The sequence below is a fragment of the Chiloscyllium plagiosum genome, unplaced genomic scaffold (assembly GCF_037043375.1).
Source record: "Chiloscyllium plagiosum isolate Xiang-an unplaced genomic scaffold, Cpla_swu_hap1 HiC_scaffold_25, whole genome shotgun sequence".
NCBI classification, from domain to species: domain Eukaryota; kingdom Metazoa; phylum Chordata; class Chondrichthyes; order Orectolobiformes; family Hemiscylliidae; genus Chiloscyllium; species Chiloscyllium plagiosum.
Window position 1 is genome coordinate 54,640,386 of NW_028270163.1, and position 18,171 is coordinate 54,658,556.

Below are 18,171 nucleotides of genomic sequence, written 5' to 3' on the forward strand. Positions count from 1 at the left end.
GATAACTCTATGGGATTCTTCATATCATCCAGGCTGGTGGTGTAAAAGGTTCCCCACTTGACAAGTTCTGGAAAATAAGATACAGAGGAACCTCAATTGTCCGACTGTCAATTATCTGAAATTTGGATTATCCAAACTAGATCTCAAAGTCCCGTAAAAACGTGACATCAAAGAGGTAAGTGAATTTGAATTACCTGTACTGAAGAATATGTGAAAACGCTGGCAAAAACAAAGAAACACAAGCACCTCAAGCATCAGCAACTGGACATTTTTTAAGTATGGGTTACTTACACAGCCCTTTGCAAAAGTAAGTGCTTTATTCCTGTCACTTTACCAGGCCATCATGAAAAAAAACACATGTGCAAGGCTACGCTTCTGTCTTTCTATCGCGACACTGAGTTCAGCAGAAACTGACAAATGCTTTTGTGTTTGTAGAAGCTGTTTGGGACCTTGTTTAATGCTGGGATTTCATATATTTATGTGATGGTAAGGGTTTATTCCTTCTCAGTTTAACCTGCAATTTGCAAAATGCAAAGATTAATTTGCTTAAATAGCAGATTCATCAAAATTATAGATTTAAACAAAGTCTCTGGTAGAGCACAGCTTTAGATCAGTATGGCTTCCCTTGTTTAAGGACAAATCGATTATCCAAATAATCAATTATCAAATGAAATACGGCCCACCCATCTTATTTGGATAATCAAAATTCCTCTGTGCATAAGTGGAATTGAGGCTGGGAATATGCAAAGTAATAAAAATTCAGCCTGAAGGTAAATCTCAAGGTTATTACTGTGTTGATTGACTAGTGATATTCATTAACAGATATAATTTTGGGGAGATAGAGCATTTATTGGAAGTTTGTTTTATTTATTCATTCAGGGATGTGGGTTATGCTAGCTGGGCCAGCATTAATTGTCTTCCCTAGTTGCCCTTGAGAGGGTGCTGGTGAATTGTCTTCTTGAGACACCACAATCCATGTGGTGTAGGTAGACCCACTGTGCTGTTAGGGAAGGAATTCCAGGATTTTTACCCAGCAACAGTGAAGGAATAGCAATATATTTCCAAGACAGAATGGTGAGTAGCTTATTGGGGAACTTGCAGGTGCTAGTGTTCCTATCTATCTCCTGCCGTTGTCCTTTTACATGGTAAATGGTCACGAGTTTAGAAGGGGCTGTCTAAGAAACCTCGATGAATTTATGCAATGCATCTTGTAGGTCATACTTAATGCTACCTCTGTGCATCTCATTAAGGAAGGAAAAATTTAGAGGAAATTGAATAAAGATGTTTGAAATTATGAGAGGTGATGGGAAATAAGTTTCAATGGTGAAAAGGTCAAGAACTGCAGGGTGGATTTAAAGTATTGGAAAAAGAACTAAATGTGACATGAGAAAAAAACCTTTTCATATGCAGTGATTGGTTCTGATCTAGGATCTGATCTGTGGTGCAGGCAGATTCAATTTTTGCTTTCAAATTAAACCTGAAGAGAAAATAATTGTAGGGCTATAGGAAAAGGATGGGAAATGGAATTGACGAAATTGCTTTTGCTTGGGCTCCAAGGCTGAAGGGTCTGTTTCTTTGCTGTAACCATTCTTTGATTCTATATAGGTCTTGCTTTTTAACCACTAAGCTCTGTTGTGCAGTATGTGAGACAGACTTGTTAGAGATGCGCAGAATGGATCATCTATTAGGCAGACAATGGACATTTTTCTTGATTAAGGAGTTCAAATTCAAATTTGCAGAATGTCTTTGCATTTCAAAGGTTTCAAACAGATCTTACACAATTAAACATTTTTACCTAAGGAGTTCATTTAGATTCATATTCTGTTTATATAGACCAACTTCAATGAAATGGTAACAAACTATTTTTTCATTTCCAGTTTTAATGATTCCACTATTGGTGTTGTGCTTTCAGTTATCAGAGCTTAATTTCTGATATACCTTTCCTAAACTGCTTGTCTCTTTATTTCTTCTTCCTCCTTTATTTCTCCTTCCTCCTTTAAGACATTCATGAAAATGTTTCTGTTCAACTAATCTTTCAATCATGCACCCTAGGATCTTATGTAACCCATTGTTAAATTTTGTTTTCTACTGCTCACATGAAGTGCCTTTGAACATATTACTGTGTCAAAAGACATATAAATATAGGTTGTTGTTAATTGCACTGCATTACAATGAAGGCCAATCAAGGACAGTTTCAAAAATAAACTTTTGTGGTTATTAGTTCTGATTATAAAGTGAGAGATATCTGTGTCAGGCACAGAAACATTTCTACTTTAGACACCCATTATCACATGGCGATCTCCATGCTTGGTTACAACATTATCTTTCCTCTATATTCTATTTCAACCTAAGAAGACTTGCTGTAACAATGTAATTGTGCTTTGTTTCTCATATAAGCAATCCCATATGATCTGAGAGAATGTTTGTTTTCAAGTAAAGCTCAAGGTGCCAGTTGTGGACCATTGATAGCACTCTCTTGGATAGGTTTACAAGAGTGTGATCTGGACTTCAGGGGTTATGAGGATAGATAACACAAATTAGACCTGTTTTCTCTAGAATTCAGAAGGTTAAGAGATTATCTGATCGAAGATTTCAAGATTAACAGGAAAAAAGGGTAGATAAAAAAAACCTGTTTCCACTGATTGGGGATTCTAGAGCTTGAAGGCATAGTCCAAACAATTAGGGCCAAGCCATTCAGGAGGGACGTGAGTAAAGTACTTCCTAACAAATGGTGTTGATTATTCTACAAACAGTAATGGATGTTAGATCAGTTGTTAATTTTAAATCTAAGATTTTTTTTGTAAACCACAGGTATTACAGGATATAGGCCAAAGATATATGGAGTAAAGCCACAGATCAGTCATGAACCTATTGAAGGACAGAACAGGCTTGAGGGGCTGAATGGCCTGCTCCTGCTCCTTTGCTCCTAAATTAGTGAGAGCATTCATTATAGTCCTACCCAAGACATGTGCACTAAATTTAGACTAACATGCCTACTGCAGCATTAAAGGGAGGCTCAGGTTCAATTCTGGCCTGGTTCTATGTGTAAAAACAGGTTGATTAGAAAATAAATGAAGGGAGTGCTCCATTGTTATAGGTGCTAACTTTTCAATGTAATGTTAAAATTAATGCCCCATTTGATCTCCCAGGTGGACATGGCAGATTCCAGGAATACAAACTTTCTTCCAGTGTGTTAGCCAATATTTGTTTCTCAACTAACACCAATAAAATGCTTTTTGAATATTATCACAATGTTTATGGGAGCTTGATGCGGCAAATTAGTTTTCACATTTCCGACATTAGAACAGCGACTACACTTCAAAAAGTACTTAACTGGATGTGAAACATTTTGTGACACATTATGGTTATGAAAAGTCTCTATAAATACAATCTCTTTCTTTCTAAATGAGTGTATGCATCTTAATATGTTAATTACCACTGTGAATTTGGCACAACTATTTCCAAGAGCATGTTGAGATTTCCTTTTCAAGGTTTAGTCAGTTGTTTGGTCTTAACCTTATAAAACTGGAAAGTATCTGTCAGCCATCTCCACCCATCTTCTTCCCCTACAGCAACTGTTCAACTAAAATACTCTTCTCTGTTACTTTTTAGTTGTGATGAGTAAGACTAGCTGGGGATCGTTGTAGATTCATAAGAAGTCCCACAAGAAGTCACTGTGTCTGCACTGCAACTAAACAAGATTGTGATCATGGTATTTAAATATCTCAACTGTACATTTTGCCCAAATTCCAATTCTACTCCTCTCTGTACCTAATCCTGTGATGTGACACAATTCTGCACTACTTTTGCTTACTTGTGGCTGTTGATCTCTCAAGTTGATTTGCAGCGACAGACAATATGATTTGTTATTTTTACACCCACTGTTCAAGTCTTTCTTTTCATGTAGATTGGCAGGCTGCAAGAGGTTTGGCGTGGGAGGAATAGGTGGAAATGGTTGGGGAGGTATATGGATGTTGGGGGAGGAATGGTTGGGGAGGGAGTGCAAGTGTTGCTCGTTCTAAGTTATGAAAAGCAGACCTGTCTCTGGGTTTGTAGAAAAAATTCTTGAGATCCAAGGGAAGAGTGGGTCTTTTGTGTGCTGCAGATTATAGAGCTGGTTTTGATCCCTTTTTACACCACATTTATTTAGTCGTAGAGGACATAATGAACTGAAAAACAAAATCAGCCTAAATTAACACATGGTCTGATCACTTGACATTCAGGATTTTGGCCTGCTTTTTCTTCTGCAAGCAAGATACGTTTGAGTGATACCTGCCACTTGCTCCTTGCTCTGACCAAAACTTCCTCTATCTTGTCTACTTGGCTAAGGGTGGGTATTAAGAACTGGCCCCAAAGGCCATTTCTCTGCTATTCTCCCTTCACCCTGCTTCCTGGGGACAGCCTTCTGAAAGATGGATTTGGCCAAATGTTGCACACTTTTTTTTTTAAGTGTCTGGCAGATGCTTTATCTACCTCCAACCCTTTACATGCTGTAAGCCTTGCTCTTGCTAATGGCAGATTGGTTACATTTGAGTATTCTGGAGCCTGCCTGCTAATGTTCCTTCCAGCCTCCTCTTCTGCTGCAATTCTGATACAGTGTTGTGAATGGTATTGGTGTTTTCATTTGCTTGGCTATCAAATCCTTGGGTGGGACTCAAATTCAGAGACAGAGACAAGATTTAAAACATAAGAATTAGGAACAAGCAATTCAGCCCCATAAACTTGCTCTACTGTTTAACTCAATGTTGGCTGATCTCATCTCAGCCTCAACTCCACTTTTCTAAACTGCTCCATAACTGTTCAACTCATTAGTAATTAAAACCGACTAGATATTCAAAATTATGCCTTTCCCCTCCACCCCCATTCCCCCCACCACCACACCCACTCCAGTTACCAGCTCCGCCTCCACTCCCAGCTCCACACCCACACCAGATCCCAGCTCCCAGCCCTGCCGAGTTTTCACCATCCCTCCAGACCTCCCCCTCACTGAGGACGAATGATCAGTCCTCAGCAAAGGACTCACCTTCATCCCCCTCCACCCACGCATCAATGAATTTAATACACGCCGTGACATCGAACACTTCTTCCGCCGCCTCTGCCTCTGAGCTTGCTTTCACAATCAGGACTCCCGCCCACCTTCCGAGGACCCCTTCGCCCACCTCCAACACACTGCATCCACTTGGACACCCCGCGCTGGCCTATTACCCGCCCTTGACTTCTTCACCTCCAACTGCCGAAGGACATTAACCGCCACGACCTGTCTACCCCCCTCCCCCACTCCAATCTCTCACCCTCACAACCCTCCAATCCCTCTGCTCCAATCCCAACCTCACCATCAAGCCAGCAGATAAAGGGGGTGCAGTGTTGTCTGGTGCACTGACCTCTACACCGCTGAAGCCAGATGCCAACTCAAGGACACCACTTCCTACCGCCCCCTCGACTATGACCCCACCCCCCATCACCAAACCATCATCTCCCAGACCATACAGAACCTCATCACCTCAGGAGATCTCCCACCCACAGCTTCCAGCCTTATAGTCCAGAAACCCCGCACTGCCCGGTTCTACCTCCTTCCCAAGATCCACAAACCTGACCACCCTGGCCGACCCATTGTCTCAGTATGCTCCTGCCTCACTGAACTCATTTCTACCTACCTCGACACTGTCCTATTCCCCCCTAGTCCAGGAACTCCCTACATACATTCGAGACACCACCCCTGCCCTCCACCTCCTCCAAGACTTCCGTTTCCTCGGCCCCCAACGCCTTATCTTACCATGGATATCCAGTCCCTCTACACCTCCATCCGCCATGACCAGGGCCTCCAAGCCCTCCGTTTCTTCCTCTCCCGACGTCCCCAACAGTACCCTTCCACTGACACTCTCATTCGTTTGGCCGAACTGGTCCTCACCCTTAACAATTTCTCCTTTGAATCCTCCCATTTCCTCCAGACCAAAGGGGTAGCCATGGGCACACGTATGGGCCCCAGCTATGCTTGTCTCTTTGTTGGCTACATAGAACAGTCCATCTTCCGTAATTACACCGGCACCACTCCCCACCTCTTCCTCCGCTACATTGATGACTGCATTGGCGCCACCTCGTGCTCCCGCGAGGAGGTTGAGCAATTCATCAACTTCACCAACACATTCCACCCTGACCTTAAATTTATCTGGACCATGTCTGACATCTCCTTCCCCTTCCTGAACCTCTCCAGCTCCACTAATGACGACCGACATGACACCGACATTTTTTACAAACCCACCGACTCCCACAGCTACCTGGATTACACCTCTTCCCACCCTACCTCCTGCAAAAATGCCATCCCGTATTCCCAATTCCTCCACCTCCACCGTATCTGCTCCCAGGAGGACCAGTTCCACCACAGAACACACCAAATGGCCTCCTTTTTTAGAGACCCAATTTCCCTTCCTACGCGGTTAAAGATGCCCTCCAACGCATCTCGTCCACATCCTGCACCTCCACCCTCAGACCCCACCCCTCCAACCGTAACAAGGACAGAACGCCCCTGGTGCTCACCTTCCACCCTACCAACCTTCGCATAAACCAAACCATCCGTCGACATTTCCGCCACCTCCAAACAGACCCCACCACCAGGGATATATTTCCCTCCCCACCCCTTTCCGCCTTCCGCAAAGACCGTTCCCTCCATGACTACCTGGTCAGGTCCACGCCCCCCCTAGAACCCACCCTCCCGTCCTGGCACCTTCCCTTGCCACCGCAGGAATTGCAAAACTTGAACCCACACCTCCTCCCTCACCTCTATCCAAGGCCCTAAAGGAGCCTTCCACATCCATCAAAGTTTTACCTGCTCATCCACCAAGATCATTTATTGTATCCGTTGCTCCCGATGCGGTCTCCTCTACATTGGGGAGACTGGACACCCCCTAGCAGAGCGCTTTAGGGAACGTCTCTGGGACACCCGCACCAATCAACCACACCGCCCTGTGGCCCAACATTTCAACTCCCCCTCCCACTCAGCCGATGACATGGAGGTCCTGGGCCTCCTTCACCGCTGCACCTTCACCACCCGACGCCTGGAGGAAGAACGCCTCATCTTCCGCCTCAGAACACTTCAACCCCAGGGCATCAATGTGGACTTCAACAGTTTCCTCATTTCCCCTTCCCCCACCTCACCCCAGTTCCAAACTTCCAGCTCAGCACTGTCCCCATGACTTGTCGTACCTGCCTATCTTCTTTTCCACCTATCAACTCCACCCTCCTTCCTGACTATCACCTTCATCCCCTCCCCCACTCACCTTTTGTACTCTATGCTACTTTCTGCCCACCCCCCACCCTCCTCTCACTTATCTCTCCAAGTTTGACAACATCTGTCCTATAGCAGAGAGACCAGAATTCCTAACCTTTGACCTGATCTTGTAGCCACCATGTTGAAATGGCAAGTCCAGTTGAGTTTCTGCGCAGTGGTAATCCCAGGATGTTAATAATTGAGCATTCAGTGGTGGTAACATGATTAAAAATCAAGGGGTAATGGTTAAATTGTCTCTTATTGGAGATGGCCATTGCCTAGCATTTGTGTGTGCAAATATTGCTTGCCATTTGTCAACCCAAGCATTGACATTGTCCAGATCTTGTTGCATTTGGAGGTGGACCGTTCAACGTCTGAGTAGTCGCAAATATGCTGAACATTGTGCAATTATCAGACAGTGATCATTGTAAGGTCAAGTTGTTGGTGGAGAATGACTTGCAATAATCCAGAGTGAGAAAAATCATTTGGCGGAATGTTGTCTTCAATGAGGGAAGAATGGAGCTGACAGGACTGACTTGAATGAGAGGTGGTGGAGATCTAATAAAATTTTCAAAATCATGAGTGGGCTGAATAGATATGGAGAAACTATATTCACTTGTAAAAGGATCAAGAATGAAGGGCATAGGTTTGAAATGATTTGTAAGAAGCATGGGTGATATGAAAAACAAACTGTACTCACTCAGCAAGATATCAAAGTAGGGAATGTAGGGAATATGGTTCTGGAGAAGGGTCATTAGACCCGAAACGTTAGCTGATTTTTTCTCCACCGATATTGCCAAACATGCTGAGTTTTTCTGACAACTTCTGTTTCTTTTTTTTTTAATAGAATAAACTGCCTAGAAGTGTGGTGGAATCAAGTTCAATTGAGGTATTCAAGAGAATGTTGGTCAATTAGTTGAAAAAACAATGTCCAAAATTATGGGGAAAGAGAGGTTGACACTAGGCAACAATGCTCATTTGAAGAGATGGTGCTGGCACGATGGGTCAAATGGCCTCCTTCTGCGCTGGAAGACTTCTGTGATTCTACAAGCAGCAAATGGGCTATCAGTCACAGTTGCTGGTATTGAAGGCTTTTTAACGCATGGGAAACAGAAGTTGCATGGCCAAATTTTTAAGCCATTAATTTTAGGGAGGACACATAGGATTAAGTATTTACTATTTTGGGACATAATCCCTATCTCAGCCTTTTTTCTTGTCACCTCTCAACAATGGTGTGATCTGTCATAAAGTATAGCTGCAAATCAGCATTGTGAGAACAATTATTTCCTTCTTATGGAATATAAAAATGTGATAACAAAATATGACAATAGTTTTAAAAATACTTTGTTGATTAATTTTAGAAGCGTGGACTTTATTTTCCATTCAACTATGTTTTTTAAGATTTCCCCCACCCACCACTCCATGCAATTATTTTCTCCCTTTCTCTCCTTGCACTGACTCATACTGTGAAGCTGCAAGAGCACCAACCACCCTGTGTTTATTCATCCAATACTCTATCCTCGTGTGTTTGAATAATGGATATGTGCTGACAAGTTATTTCAGCATACCCATATATTAATTCATTTTTCATGTGCCAAATATGGATATCATTGGTATTGCCAGCATTTATTGTACATTCCTAGTTGTTAGGGGGTACATTGTACAAATTGGTGAGAAATTCAATCCAAAGGCCAAAGTCCAAAGGCTTAGCATCACTTTCTGGGACAACCAATGCACCAGTTCTTTGCAGCCCAGCCTATACAGTGAAGCCTGTTTAAAACAGTTCCCACAGGGGTATCCAAAGCGTGTGCTAGACGTTTGTGTAGAAGGACAATTCTTGTATCATGCAGATGTGATGTCAGAATCCTGGTTTTCGCAATGTTGATCCTGGCAATGAACCACCATGTTATTCTGCAAAGAGTAGGCATGAGGTTGTAAGTTAGGCTTTGCACAAACAAACCTCAAAATACCTGAATTGCAAGTACAGTAAGGTCATTTTTGTTGTGGTTCTGTTCGCCAAGCTGGAAGTTTTTGTTGCAAACGTTTCGTCCCATGGCTAGGCGACATCATCAGTGCTTGGGAGCCTCCTGCGAAGCGCTTCTTTGATGTTTCCTCCAGTGTTTATAGTGGTCTGTCCCTGCCGCTTCCGGTTGTCAGCTCACCAATAGGATAAATAACACACTAAGGAATCTACAAAAAAACGGACAGATAACCAGAGCTGACCTACAAAGAATGAAACCGGAAAGCAACAACACCCCCAGACTCTATGGATTACCTAAAGTACACAAACCAGACATCCCACTCAGACCCATAGTATCACTGCCAGGGACACCATCATACAAACTGGCCAAAGAACTACAACAGAAACTGAAACACCTGGTCAGCGGATCCAAACACTCTATACAATCAACACAGGAATTCTTGGACATCATCAGAAATATACACATAGACAAAGAAGAAACCATGATATCATTCGACGTGACGGCACTGTTCACTTCGATTGACAAAACCCTAGCCAGAGAAATAATAGCCAACCTACTGGACATACAGAACAGAAAACAGGACGCTGAACCTATCAACAAAGACGGCATACTTAAACTAATGGACTTGTGCCTCACAACACACTTCACATTCAACAACCAGATATACGAACAAATCAACGGAACACCCATGGGATCACCAATCTCGGGACTCATAGCAGAGGCAGTTATGCAAAGGTTAGAACAAACAGTCCTACCACAAATTCAACCCAAACTCTGGGTCAGATATGTCGATGACACGTTTGTAATCATTAAAAACACGGAAATAGAAAAAACACACCGGATCATCAACGCCACACTCACAGGAATCTGATTCACGAGAGAAGAAAAGGATAGCCAACTCCCATTCCAAGACGTGATGGTACAGAGAACACCAAACGGAGAATTCACTACAAGGGTATACAGGAAAGCCACACACACAGACCAAGTCCTAAACTATGAAAGTAACCACCCCAACACACACAAACGAAGCTGCATCAGGACACTATTCAAAAGGGCCACAACACACTGCAGTACACCAGAACTGCAAAAAGAAGAGGAACACCTATACAAGGTATTCGCCAAAAATGGATACCCGCGCAACTTCATCAACAGATGCCTAAGAGAAAGACCACGGAACGAGGACATACCACAACCAAAAGGACTAGCCACACTACCATACATCAGGAGCATCTCGGAACTGACTGCCAGACTACTGCGACCCCTAGGACTCATAACGGCACACAAACCAACAGCCACGCTCAGACAACAACTCACCGGAACGAAGGACCCGATACCCAACATGAGCAAGACGAATGTAGTGTACAAAATACCATGCAAGGACTGCACTAAACACTATATAGGACAAACAGGAAGACAGCTAACAATCCGCATACATGAACATCAACTAGCCACGAAACGACACGACCAGCTATCCTTAGTAGCCACACACGCAGACAACAAGCAACATGAATTCGACAAGGACAACACTACTATCATAGGGCAAGCCAGACAGAGAACAGCCAGGGAATTCCTAGAGGCATGGCATTCATCCACAAACTCCATCAACAAACACATCGACCTAGACCCAATATACCAACCACTACAGCGGACAGCTGAAACTGACAACCGGAAGCGACAGGGACAGACCACTATAAACACCGGAGGAAACATCAAAGAAGCGCTTCGCAGGAGGCTCCCAAGCACTGATGATGTCGCCTAGTCAGGGGACGAAACGTTTGCAACAAAAACTTCCAGCTCGGCGAACAGAACCACAGCAACGAGCACCTGAGCTATAAATCTTCGCACAAACTTTGAAGGTCATTTTTGATAACATTTACAACTTTACAAAAGGTAAAAGTAGTCTGCTGTGTTTGTGTGTTGCTTTTGTGTTGAGATTCTGGATTTCCTGATGAGTGTTGTTTTATCTACAGGAGGGCAGAGAAGGAAGTAACCTGTGCACACAAAGGCTTTAACATGTAGTGAGGTAGAAAGGGCAGTGTGTTGTGGGTCAGTTGCATGATAGGCAGATGGAGCAGATACAACAAAGAAGAAAATCTCTAATGAAAACCCTCTCCAACTTAGGACTTCCCTTTACAGCAAGCAGTCCAGCAGGCCAACCTATATAAACCAGCATCAGAGTGTAAGTCTGTCAGCATTTTCCTGCATGCTATTTCATTAAAGTCTCTGAGAACTTATCATAGACTCAAAGATGGTTACAGCACAGAATGAAACCATTTGGCACTGAGCCCATTTGGTCAACAAGAATCTGACCATACTAATTCCATTTTCCAGCTTTTTACCAACAGCTCTGAAGCCTATAATAACACAAATGAATGTCTAAATATGATAAAGTCACCATAGCCCCAGAAGACCACTCTCCCATTACAGAGAGACAACTAGTTTAGCCTGAGTGTCACCATACCTCAGGCTAGGAGAGAGGTTAAGGAGAATCCTTCATAGTAATCTCAGTCAATGGGCATTGAACCCATGCTGTTGGTGTCAGACTGCATCACAAACCAACTGTCCAACTAACTCCCCATTACTTTCTAAATACTGCTCAAATGTTAGAGTTTCTGACTCAATCGCCCATTGAGGCAGTGAGTTCCAGACTCGCACCACTCTCAATGAAAAAAAATTCAACTCTTATCTTGGCTTTGTACCTTTTACTTTGAATCTATGACTCCTGTACTAATGGAAGAAGTGCTTTCCTATCCTTCACATGCCACTCATAATCTTCCATACTTTTATCAGGTCATCTCTTATCTTTCACCGGACCAAGGAAATCAATCCTAGCCTTTCCAATCTTTCCTTATAACACAGACCTTCCAACCCATTCACCATCCTCATAAATCTCCTCTTTACCCTCTCTAGTGTAATCACATCCTTTATAATGATGTGGTGACCAGAAATCTGCACCCACCCTTTGGTAAGCAAATGAATGAACCATTCTTCCCTTCTGGCCTTCTGATTCCAACTGATCCCAATTCCATAATGGCTTCGAAGTTACATCCAATGAAAATATCAGAACTAATGTGTCAGATAAGTACCAAGACCTCTTTGGCAATGCAGTTCTAAAACCAGAAATTCAGGAAAATGTTGGTGTAAGGGAAAGAATATGGGTAGGAAACATGAGGTCTATGCCATCAGTAGTTTGTTCATTGTGCTAAATTGCTCGATAATGGAGTGCTTAGAATTGATAAGTGGCATAAGGCAAGAAAATCCCAACATTTTCAATGTTCTCAGTATACAAATTTTATTATGTGAACGACTATATCCTTCTTCGGCTTCCGGAAAAGTAGACTTCCATATCCTACTACCCCGCTCTGCTCTGCCCTCTCCTATTGTAAAATAGGGACAGATTCCACCAATTGACTTCACTGGTCACAGTTCCCACTCACTTCTACAAATGAGCTGCCAGAAGAAGTGGTGGAGGCTAGTACAATTGCAACATTTAAAAGGCATCTGGATTGGTATATGAATAGGAAGGGTTTAGAAGGATATGATCTGAGTGCTGGCAGGTGGGACTAGGTTGGGTCAGCATCGACAAGTTGGACAGAAGGGTCTGTTTCCGTGCTGTACATCTCTATGACCATGGCTATTACTATAATATGCATTAGGAGCAGAGAAGTAGGCCACTCTGTCCTTGAGCCACCTGCACCATTTAACAGATACATCTCACTGTTGCGTTTTGAATTCCATATTCCTACGTACCTCCAATAACCTTCAATTCCCTTGCCCAATAAGAATTTATCTACCTCCACCTTTAAAAATATTCAATTATCCTGCCTCCAGAGGCTGAGTTCCTGTCACACAACTCTCAGAAATAAAATTGTAATTTCTATCTTAAAAGGTGACCCCTAAATTTTGAACAGCGCCTCTAGTTTTAGACTCGCCTTCTTAAGAGGAAACATCCAGCTTGACAAAACTGTTTAAGATCTTACATACCTCAATTAAGTCACCATAGTCTCATTAGAGAGAGAGAGAGCGAGATTGGTGGTGAGTTTAATCTGAGGGCTATCACACCTCAGGCAAGCGAAAAAGTTGAGAAAACAGCACCTTCATGGTAATTGCAGCCTATGCAGGAATTGAACCCATGCTGTGAATGTCACCTTGCATGCAAAGCAACCATCCAGCCCACTGCACTAATATCTATGCAGCCTTTCCTTGCAGGGAAACCTGCTCATTCCAAATACTAAACTGGTAAATCTCCTTTGAACTATCACCACCACCAAAATATTTATATCCTTCCTTTAATCACAAGACAAAAACTACACAGTTTGAGATATGGTCTCATTAAGGCCAATATAACTGAGGATAATATCCTTACTTTCATATGCAATTACTCTTGTAAAGAAACATTTTCATTAACCTTTATAATTACTTGTTGTACTTGCATTCTAAATTTTTATGAGTCATGCAGTAGATCCCCTAAATCCCTCAGAATTCTGCAATTGTTTATCATTATTGCATCATCTACAAATTAAGTACCATGTCTTAATTTCCTTCATTTAATTATTGATATAAATAAAAAGCCAAGACTCCAGCAGAGTTCCATAAACAAAAAAAAGCTCAGTTTTCTCCCAGCCAGCCAAACTTCTAACCATGCTAACATGTATCTCCTGCAACATGAACTCTTATTTTGTACAAGAACCTTTTTTTTGGGGGGGGGGGGTGCCCCTTGTCAAATACCTTATGGAAATCCAAGATCAGTATGCCTACAGATTCCCCTTTTTCTAGTGCGTAACAACTTCAAAGGAATTGGTTAAACATGATTTCCCTTTCAAAAAAACACAATGACCCTTCCCTATTAACTTTAGATTTTCCTAAGTTACGGACCAGGCCAGACCCCTCAAAACATTTCAAGAAGGTAGCCCAGACCCTAACTTTGCTATTTGATTTAAGTAATTGTACATTGGATATTCCAGGAGAGAATTAGCTGGTCACACTACTTAGTTTTAAAACAAAACAATTTATTTATAAGATTACTGAATGAAACACAAAGAACAGAAAACAGAATACCGAATGACTCATCCAATCTGACATCCGACAGATTATCCCGACTATCCAACCTACTTGCAACAATCCCAATAAACACCCCTTGACACAAAAGGTAAAAATAAAACAAGGGCTTACAGGCTTGAAGTTAGTAGGAGATAGAGTCCAGCCTGAGTTTGCCCCAGCAGCCTTTCTTCACACACAGTGCCGCTGAACTGGCCACTGCCCTCTCATTAGACAAGTTTTAAACTTGAAAGCCTTCTGCCTGAGGTAGTATTCGTTAGTTGTAAACAAATGAGCCCTAAAAACTATCCAAACTCTCAAGACTTTTCGGAGTCTAGGCTGTTTACAACCTCGCTGGGAAAAAAACAAGGACAGCATCACCTTGCCAGAATGAGCAGCCTCGTCACACCAGCTGATTAACAATGGGTAGACATGAAACAAACTGTGTGTATAATCAGGTGTTTTTCCAAATGGCATGAACGAGTGGGGTTCCCCAGGGATCAATGCTAAAACCCTAGCTATTCACAATATATATCAATAATTTGAGGGAACAAAATATAACCTCTCCAAATTTCCAGATGACACAATTCTGGAAGAGGATGCAGAGACTCTTCAGTGCAATTTGGCAAAGGAGAGTGAGCGAGCAATTGCATGGTAGATGCAATATAACGTGGATTAATATGAGGTTATCCACTTTGGGAGCAAGAACAGGAAGGCAGATTATTATCTGAATGGCAATAAATTGAGAGAAAAATGTGCAACAAGACCTGGGTGTCCTCATACACCAGTTGCTGAAGATTAGCATGTAGGTGCAGCAGGCAGTAAAGGAAAATGGTATGTTAACCTTCATAGTGAGAGCGTTTGAGTACAGGAGCATGCATGTCTTGCTACAATTACACAATATAGTGTTCAATTTCAGTCTTCTTAGCTGAGGAAGGATGTTCTTTTTGTAGAGGAAGTGCAGCAAAGGTTTATCAGATTGATTCCTGGGATAGCAAGACTGATGTATGAGAGGTTGAATTGGTTAGGATTTTATTTCCTGGAGTTCAGAAGAATGAAGTGGAAATCACATAGAAACTTTTAAAATTCAAACAGGACTAAACAGGGTAGATGCAGGAAGGATATTCTCAATGGTGGAGGTGGTCCAGAACCAAGGGTCACAGTTTAAGTATAAACTAGTTAGGACTGAAATGAAGCGAAATTGCTTTGCCCAGAGTGGCAAGCCTGTGGAATTTGTGACCACAGCAAGCAATAAAAGCCAAAATGTTGTATGATTTCAAGGACTTGAACATAGCAGTTGGAGCTAAAAACAAAAATTGGGGAATAGCAGGAACAGGCTATTGAATTGGATTATCAGCTATGATCATCATGAATAGCAGAGCAAACTCAAAAGGCTGAACGACCTACTTCTGCTTCTATTTTTCACATTCTAACACCTTCCCTATGACTGGTCAAGCTAACTGGTATACAATTTCATGACCTGATTCCCCTTCCTCCTTGAATAAAAGAGTTATATTTGCTACTTTAGAGTTTCATTATATCTTTCCAGAATTTAATGAATTTTAGAGACGTGACATCAATACAACCACTAACCTACTAGCCACTACTTTTAGGACCCCAAGGTGAAGTTCATCGGGCCACGGGGATTTGTCAGCCCGCAGTTCCATCAGTTTGTTCTGTACCATTTCCCTAGTACTTATAATTTCACCAAGTTATTCTCTCTCCTCTACCTGTGATTTGCAGCTAATACTGGAATATTTTTAAATTCACTATAGCAAAGACAAAAGGAAAATATTTGTTTAACGTATGTACCATTTACCTTTCATTTACTATTGACTCCCCATTCTCTCTGGAGGACCAACACTCGCTTTACTTACTCTTTTCCTTTTTAACATTGGTAGAAAATGTTATTTGTTTTTACACTTCTAGCTAACTTTCTCTCATGCTGTAACATTTTTCTCCAGATTAACCTCTTAGTCACTCTTTGCAGTTCCATACATTCCAATCAATCATCTGATCTGCCACTCATTGTGCAATTGTGCTTTTTCCTCAAGTTTTGATATCTGGTCGGCATGGACGAGTTGAACCGAAAGGTCTGTTTCCATGCTGTGCATCTCTATGACTCTATGATGCTTTCCTTTACTTCAGTTAATGCTCGATGGTGCATCTATTTAAAAGGTAGGAACGTTCTTGAGTATTTGAAAACATCCCCTTAAATGTCTGCCACTGCCTCCTTATTGATCTGTATTTCAGTGCACGTCCACTAGCTTAGCTTTCAGACCCTATTTATGTTTAAAGTATCATCTTTGACCCACTCTTCTCCATTTCAAACTGAATATAAAATTCAATTATATTGTGGTTGCTGCTTCATGTCATATTACACAATACCAAATCTAGTCATCCTTGAGGGTCCAGTGTCCCTAATAACAGTTTCTTTCACTGCATCAGGCTCTCCTGGGTGATGTGCAGCCTGATACTTAAAATATCTCCATCAGTACATAGAATTATACTTCAGAGAAGGTAGCTATTTTGGATCTGTATGCACACAATTCAGAAAACAGCTACAACAACCTGGTCCTTGTCATGCAACTCAAATATCTTTTTAATGCTGCGCAACAGATGATTGACATGAAAGATCAAAGATAACATTTGTGTTGAGCAAAAGTAAGTGAAGATATTGCTGCAGAACACTGAATTCAGGGCATTTGTGGTCACTTCCTGTAAACCACAAGGAGTTCAAAACGATGGCACATTCTTGCTTCACTGACTGATTTGCCCATGTATATGAAACCACAGTTTGCTTTTCACACTGTTTCAATTTTTAAAAAAAATCTTGAGATGCTAGCTGTCAAAATGATCGTGAGTGTTGGATTGTTTCAAGAACCCAACTATGTATTCTGGGGAAGAGTATTTGTTGTTCTTGCTTGGCTTAATGTGAGTTCAGTTCTACACCAATTGACATCGAACTACACTCTGAAGTGGCCTAACTCTGTTTCAAATATATCAAACCTGTGATTTTAAGTCTGCCACCTTCCCAGCACCACCAACAGTGTAATAAGTGTTGGCTTTACTAATAATGTCCACATTCTGAGAATGAATTTTTGGACAAAATAAACTTTCAAAAGAATGAGTGATTTAACTTTAGTATGGCAATAGTTCATTCATCTTAAATAGAACGCAGCAGGTTCAGGATTCAATCTGTGGTGGTGAGGTGTGACTAGTGTGGACGAAAGACAATGTTTGCAAGAATGAGGCAAGGAATCCTGTGAAGGGTTTTCAGTATTGATAATTTTTGTTTGCAAAGGCCAAGTTCTCATCATTATTTGCAGGTCCCTCTTGATCTCTCCAGAATGGGCACTGTAGTTGAGAAAGGACATGGTCATGACTGAGATATTCCCTCTTCATAGACAGGATTTCAATTTCAGATTAAGACTTCTCAATGAAGCTATGGAACGGAGACTGGTAACCTCAGTTCAAGGTGGCCTAAGGCATAAAAGTCTGCAATAGAGAAGGTGGCTCCTCAGCATATTGTCTGTATGTTGAAACATTACTAGAGCAATCCTAAACTTTTTACAAGGTATCAGTACTGTTTTGTTGGAGAGTGACAATCATAGTAAGTTAATATTTTACTTAGCATTTCTGTAAACATAGTGATGAGCTGATTAAGTAGCTCATTGAAAATTAGCATGCTCTATTTTACATAGGGTGTAAAAGATAGGACAGCAGCATAATATTTACACTTAAGTATTTATTGAGGCACATGTTATAAACATGCATTGCTAAATCTAACAACCCCACATTTACTTGGCTCCTATACAGAACAGCACAACTTAATGCCCACTAGCTGAATACAATTAAGCATTCAATTGATACTGATCTCAGTGAACA

The 18,171-nt window shown here is 41.7% G+C and overlaps 1 pseudogene; it reads right to left on the reverse strand.

The window, feature by feature from the left end:
• The window catches only part of LOC148145342 (uncharacterized), a 45,905-nt pseudogene extending 29,937 nt beyond the window's left edge, over positions 1-15,968 (reverse strand).
• Between the last annotated feature and the right edge of the window lie 2,203 nt (positions 15,969-18,171).